At 41.5% G+C, this 7,078-nt stretch overlaps 1 pseudogene; it reads right to left on the bottom strand.

Annotated features, from left to right (window-relative positions):
• Positions 1–313: 313 nt before the first annotated feature.
• LOC139006201 (ATP-dependent RNA helicase DDX54 pseudogene) overlaps positions 314–7,078 on the bottom strand; it is a 162,680-nt pseudogene continuing 155,915 nt past the window's right edge.

Here is a 7,078-nt window from a genome sequence, read left to right as displayed (position 1 = left end):
AGTGTTCTATTACTAGAGAGGCAGCAGTGATCTGGTGTATAGTGCATTATACCAGAAGCCAGAAAACCTAGAATCATAAGTCCTTGGCTCAGGTGCTGACTATTAAATAACACAAAACAATTTTTGGATCATCTGTGCCTCATTTTATTCACCTTGAAAACAGAAGGAAAAACAATCTCCTTTTGTGTTATAAGGGAACAAGAAAAATGGTTAAACAACTCAGGTTTAAAACTCAAGGTCTGCAAAATCAGAATGGTGGTCAGAAATGTTAATTCTCATGTAGGGAAAATGAGAAATTAAAGGCAAGGCACTTTTAAAAGACCGTCAGGATCACGTGTACAGGAATTGACAAACAGGCATGTGAAACCATGATTGGCAATTCTCCCTGCGTGAACAAATCACCACTTGTCTTCACAGAGGAGCTAGCAGCGGTGCAAGTAATCATGTGATGATGTAACAATGCACCCAGGTCCTTGAGCTCCTTGCATAAAACGTAGTCTCCTGGAAGCAGATTGCTAAAGCAGAGACTTAGATCACTGGTTCAGCCACGGCTCATGTGCCCCTTACAGTCTGAGCCTCATTTTCTCCTCTGAAATTTCAAATCATTTGTCACATGCTGCTAGTATGAAAGAATAGTAATAGGAAGCCAAAAAGATAAAGGATTTCCAATAGGTGTAATAGACTACAGAATAAAAATAATGTAACCGTTCTAAGAGCAAATCACCTAACAGTATAATTGACGTTGGAATCAAGCAACATGGAAGACTTATGACATCTTGCTTCCCGCGTGGAGCCCTTCGAGAATGAACTAGTTGCAGTGATTTTTTCAAACTTTTCCTCACAATGAGAACCAACTGGAAAGCAGTTAAAAAATACTCATGTACATGCCACATCCTAGATCAACTAAATAAGAATTTCTGGGGATGGGCCTCAGATCTTGTTGAAAAAGTCATACAGGTGATTCTCTTGTGCCTCCAAGATGGAAAGCCACTGATCTAATGCAGCGTAGAGCTACTAACAGTGGAAATTTCTTCCTGGCTACTGTAAGAAAAAATTGCAAAGCATCTCTTCTTTCCCTTAAAACAGCTGAATATGATAAATAGCTACTTCTAAAACTTGTAAAGATTATCGGCTACACCAATGTTTATTGACCTTTAGTAGAATAAGATTCAACCAAAGATTCAGCTTTTCACTCACCCGAATCTATAATATCCTTTGAAATGCTTATGTGTGAACTCTGGTACTTCTACTCCTAGGGCTGCCTACACGTCTAAATATTACTTTTAAAGCCACTGCCATAAAGTCTTCAAAGGAAGCTTTCTTCTCTAATTATTGATTTTTTTCTGCCATAAAAAGAATTATTTGTTTTGATTAGGACTTGAGTGGTAGCAGGAATACTCTGCCCTGCATTCATAGCCCATATTCATCATTTATTTAACACAATATAATAGCATCTTATAAATGTCACCGTATTTTCTTATATCTGTAAAACACTGATATTGAGTGCCACATGCAGGCTTTCTTTCTAGGTAGATATATTATACTGATTTTGTAATTATCTACTTTCAACATCACTTTGATTCTGTAAAGTGTTCTAAAAAAAGCTACTGAAGATTTCTGTCTGGATTCTTTTTTTTCTAGCTAAAGCAGAACCTGAAAAGGAGTTAATGTCATATAACTTGCAACAGAGTCTAATCGCTCATCAGAGAATACAAGCTTGAATGAGAAGCTACTTGATGCCTATCCAAAACTAACTGAAACTCTGCTGAAGAATCTTTAAAATGAAGGCATTTATTTCTCTCTATCTAGGGGTTCTGAAGACAGGACTATTAATGGACTTCAGAGGATTAATTGACCCAATAAAACAAATGAATATAATGAACAACATAAACTGATGAACAAAAACAGATCCAGAGACAGAGAAGCATTGATCAGACCATCAAACCTCAGAGGGAAGGTAGGGGATGGTGTGGGAAAGGGGGAGAGATCAACCAAAGGACTTGTATGCATGCATATAAGCATAACCAATGCACACAGACATGAAGGGGGTGAGGGCATGAGTAGGGGGGTGGGGGGCAATGGGGGGAAAGGACACATATGTAATACCTTAATCAATAAAAAATGAAAATATGTGTATGAGTATATGCATGTGTGTTTTTCTGGGAAGAGTGTCTATAGTTATCAATCAAATTATTTTAAAAAAGATAGTGGCATAAACTGGTTAATAACCCTTGGTATGAATATTCTCAAATCTCCTTAGATTTATGTTGCTATATTGTCTTTGCTCCCTATACAAAGCGTTCGCCTGATTGGTGCTTTCAGTTAAATTTCACCATCCTTAATCATGGAACATAGCCATAAGAAAACACAAAAATGCAAAAGTATATTTTCTCTACAGATGTTATTAAATATGTCATGATTCATATTTTTTCTTTTCATCTCATTCTTCCTTTATTTTATTATTATTTTTTTTTAATTTAAGTTCTTTATTGTTTAACTAGAGGCCCAGTCCACAAAATTTGTGCACCCGTGGGGCCCCACCTCCTAGTCCCCCAATATTCATGTATTTTTGTATATGTATGTATGTATGCATATTTTGTTTTTTTATTAATCCTCACCTGAGGACATTTTTCATTGATTTTTAGAGTAGAAGGGAAGGCGAGAGACAGAGAGAGAAACATGGATGTGAGAAAGACACATCAATTTGTTGCCTCCTGCACATGCCCTGACTGGATCAGGCCGAAACAGGCCCTGACAGGGCCGACTGCTGGCAATCCGCTGGGGCTCAGGTGTTGAGCATATGGGGATTTTCTGTTTCTGCTTCTACTTCTGGTAGAGGTCCCACTTGTAGAAGCTGTTGATGTAGCGACCACTTTCTGTCTTGATCTTCTTGTTCTCCTGCCCTGATTGTCCCACAAACTGCTTCTTCTTCTGGTCCCACTTGAGCTGCTGCCTGCCCCTCGTCAGGTTCTGGGCCCCATCCCCCATCAGGTCCAGGACAGCTGCAGGCCACCTGCTGCTCAAAGGCGCCCCGTCCCCACCAACGCTCAGGTCCCATTCGCTGTCGAAGTCCTTAGTCCCATAGGGACATAGAAATCCTGGTCCAGTGGCCAGACCTCCGCCTTCTGCCTCTTGGCTCCAGCTCAGGTCCTGGCTGCTGCCATTTCTGGCCCACAACCTCTGTGAAGACGTCCTCCAGGTGCTCTCCTGTCTCCTCCTCCTCCTCTTCCTCTTCCTCCTCCTCCTCCTCCTCCTCCTCCTCCTCCTCCTCTTCCTCTTTCCCTGGCTGGTCTGCCTGCTGCCCTGGGCAGCTCGGGGCTGGGCGAGCCAGGCCCTCCTGCCTCCTGCTGGCCCTGCTGGAAGCTGGCGATGGCCTTGCAGTCCTTCTGCCACTTGGCCTGCATCACCTGTCTGCTCAGGTCCTGGCTGGAGGCGTTGATCTCAAAGATGGTCGCCCGCCAGCGGTACTGCTTGATACTATCCACCAGCCTCAGCTGTTGCAGCTCCTCCTCCTCAAAGCTCGAGCTGAAGAGGGGGTGCAGGCCCAGCCCCACGAGGTCCAGCTCCTTGTTCCCTTTGATGGATTCTGGAGAGGACGTCGGCTGCGAGCACACACACTGCTGCTGGGCATTGTGGGCCATGCGGCCCAGGCCTCGCAGCACCAGCAATGTCTCCAGGGTGTTCTGCAGGCCATTTTGTAGGCCGCAGTCCTCATCGTCCACCACACTCTGTGGCACCTGGCCCAGCAGCTGTCCACACCTGTGGGCTTCTTGTGGGGCCCAGGAACAGGTGCAGGTCCAGCAGGTAGGGGACCTCATCTGGGGCCACCAAGGAGTAGGCTGTGCCACTTGGCCAGCCCGGGCCATATGACCCATGTGGTGCAGGAAGAGGTTGGTGGTAATGATATTGTCCAGCAGCAGGATGCCCAGGCTCCAGGCCAGCAGGTCAGTCATGATGAGAGTGGAGCACTTGCCCTGGGTGAAATTGGCCAGGTTGATCTCACAGGCCTTCTGGTCCAGGGTGCTGTAGATGTGGGCCCCGCTCACCCGCTGGAGGCCTCAGAGCCCTGGAGACCAAGTGAATGGGCAGGAGAGGCGAATGCTCAATGCCTGAGCCCAGGCTAGTGGGGATGCAATCGGTGGCAGGGTCAGACCTGCAGTTGGCTATAGCAGTGTGGGTCATAGCCACTGGTTGTTCCTCTGTTGGGTAGATTTGCATATTAGTCTTTTATTATATAGGATGTATTACATAAGTCTCCTTTTCCCCCCACTGACCTCTCCCTGGCTGCCCCCAAACCCCCCACCCTCCACCCCCACGGTGTCCATTGGTTATGCTCATATGCATGCATACAAGTCCTTTTGTTGATCTCTTACATCCTCACCCCCTGCCTTCCCTCATAGGTTGCTAGAACCTATTTGATGCTTCTATGAATCTGGTTCTGTTTTTGTTCATCAGTTTATATTGTTCATAATATTTCACAAGTGAGTGAGATCATGTAATATTTATCTTTCGCTGATTGGCTTATTTTGCTTAGCATAATGCTCTCTAGTTCCATCCATGCTGTTGCAAATGGTAAGAATTCCTTCTTTTTTTACAGCAGCATAGTATTCCATTGTGTAAATGTACCACTGTTTTTTAATCTACTCATCTGCTGATGGGCACTTAGGCTGTTTCCAAATCTTAGCTATTGTAAGTTGTGCTGCTATGAACATATGGGTGCATATATCCTTTCTGATGGGTGTTTCTGGTTTCTTGGGATATATTCCTAGAAGTGGGATTACCTGGTCAAATGGAAGTTCCATTTTTAATTTTTTGAGGAAACTCCATACTGTTTTCCACAGTGGCTGTACCAGTCTGCACTCTCACCAGCAGTGCAAGAGGGTTCCTTTTTCTCCACATCCTCTCCAGCACTTGTCCTTTGTTGATTTGTTGATAATAGCCATTCTGACAGGTGTGAGATGGTACCTCATTGTTGTTTTGATTTGCATCTCTTGGATGATTAGTGACTTGGAGCATGTTTTCATATGTCTCTCAGCCTTCTGTATGTCCTCTTTTGAAAAGTGTCTATTTAGATCCTTTGCCCATTTTTTGATTATATTGTTTATCTTCTTCTTATTAAGTTGTATGAGTTCCCTATAAATTTTGGAGATTAAACCCTTATCAGTGATAACATTGATAAGCATGTTCTCCCATGCAGTGGGCCTTCTTGTTGTTTTGTTGATAGTTTCTTTTACTATGCAGAAACTTTTTTATTTTGATGTAGTCCCATTTGTTTATTTTCCCCTTAGTTTCCATTGCCCTAGGAGCTGTATCGGTAAATATATTGCTACAACAAATGTCTGCTATTTTGCTGCCAATGGCTTTTTCTAAGATTTTTATGGTTTCCCATTTTACATTTAATTCCTTTATCCATTCTGAATTTATTTTTGTGTATGGTGTAAGTTGGTGGTCTAGTTTTATTTTTTTACATGTATCCATCCAATTTTCCCAAGACCATTTATTGGAGAGACTGTCTTGACTCCATTGTATGCTCTTGCCTCCTTTGTTAAATATTAATTGAGCATAGTGACTTGGGTCTATTCCTGGGTTCTCTGTTCTGTTCCATTGGTCTATATGTCTGTTCTTATGCCAGTACCAGACAGTTTTGAGAGCAGTGGTTTTGTAGTATAGCTTGATATCTGGTATTATGATCCCTCCAACTTTGTTCTTTCTCAAGATTGCTGCAGCTATTCTGGGTCTTTTATTGATCCAGATGAATTTTTGGAGAGATTATTCTAGATCTCTGAAGTATGCCATTGGTATGGGGATTGCAGTGAATCTATAGATTGCTTTGGGTAGTATGGACATTTCAATGATGTTGATTCTACTAATCCATGTACACAGAATATCCTTCCATTTGTTTATGTATTCCTCTATCTCTTTCAGTGTCCTGTAATTTTCTGAGTACAGGTCCTTTACCTCCTTGGTTAAATGTATTCCTAGGTACCTTAATTTTTGTGATGCAGTGGTAAATGGGATTTTTTTTTTTTTTTTAGTTTCTTTTTCTGTGAGTTCATTAATGTTGTTAAAAAAAGAAACATAGATTTCTGGGTGTTAATTTTGTATCCTGCTACATTGCTGAATTCAGTTAGTAAGTCTAGTAGTTTTATGATGGAGTCTTTAGGGTTTTCTAAGTACAATATCATGTCATCTAAGAGTAATGACAATTTTATTTCTTCTTTTCCAATTTGGATGCCTTTTATTTCTTCTTCTTGTCTGATTGCTATGGCTAGCACTTCCAGTACTATGTCAAATGAGAGTAGTGAAAATGGGCATCCCTATCTCATTCCTGTTTTGAGAGGAAATGGTTTTAGTTTTTGCCCATTCAGTATGATGTTTGCTATAGGTTTGTCATGTAAGGCTTTTATTATGTTAAGGTATGATCCCTCAATTCCCACTTTGCTGAGAGTTTTTATCAGGAAAGGATGTTGGATTTTGTCAAATGCCTTTTATGCATCAATTGATATGATTATGTGATTTTTGTCTTTCAATTTGTTTATGTGATGTATCACATTTTTTGATTTGTGGATATTGTACCATCCTTGCATCCCCATAATAAATTCCACTTGGTCAAGGTGTATGATCTTTCTAATGTAATGCTGGATCCGATTTGCTGGGATTTTGTTGAGGATTTTAACATCTATGTTCATGAGAGATATTGGCCTGTAATTCTCTTTCTTTGTAGTGTCTTTATATGGTTTTGGTATGAGGGTAATGCAGGCTTCATAGAATGAGCTTGGAAGTATTCCTTCCTCTCTAATTTTTTGGAATAGTCTGGGAAGGATAGGTTTTAGTTCTTCTTTGAATGTTTGTATAACTCCCCTGTAAAGCAGTCTGGCCTGGCCTTTTTATTTTTATTTTATTGTATTTTATTTTATTATTTTATTTTATTTTTTATTTCAGAGTGGAAGGAAGAGGGAGAAAGAGATAGAAACACCAATGATGACAGAATCATTGATTGGCTGTCTCCTGCACACCCCTTACTGGGGATGGAGCCCACAACTAGGGCATGTGTCCTTGACTGGAATTGAACCCAGAC

Source organism: Myotis yumanensis, unplaced genomic scaffold, assembly GCF_028538775.1.
Source record: "Myotis yumanensis isolate MYYU_CA2020_CCGP unplaced genomic scaffold, mMyoYum1.0.hap1 SCAF_3, whole genome shotgun sequence".
Taxonomy (NCBI): Eukaryota; Metazoa; Chordata; class Mammalia; order Chiroptera; family Vespertilionidae; genus Myotis; species Myotis yumanensis.
This window is presented reverse-complemented; position numbering and strand designations above follow the sequence as displayed.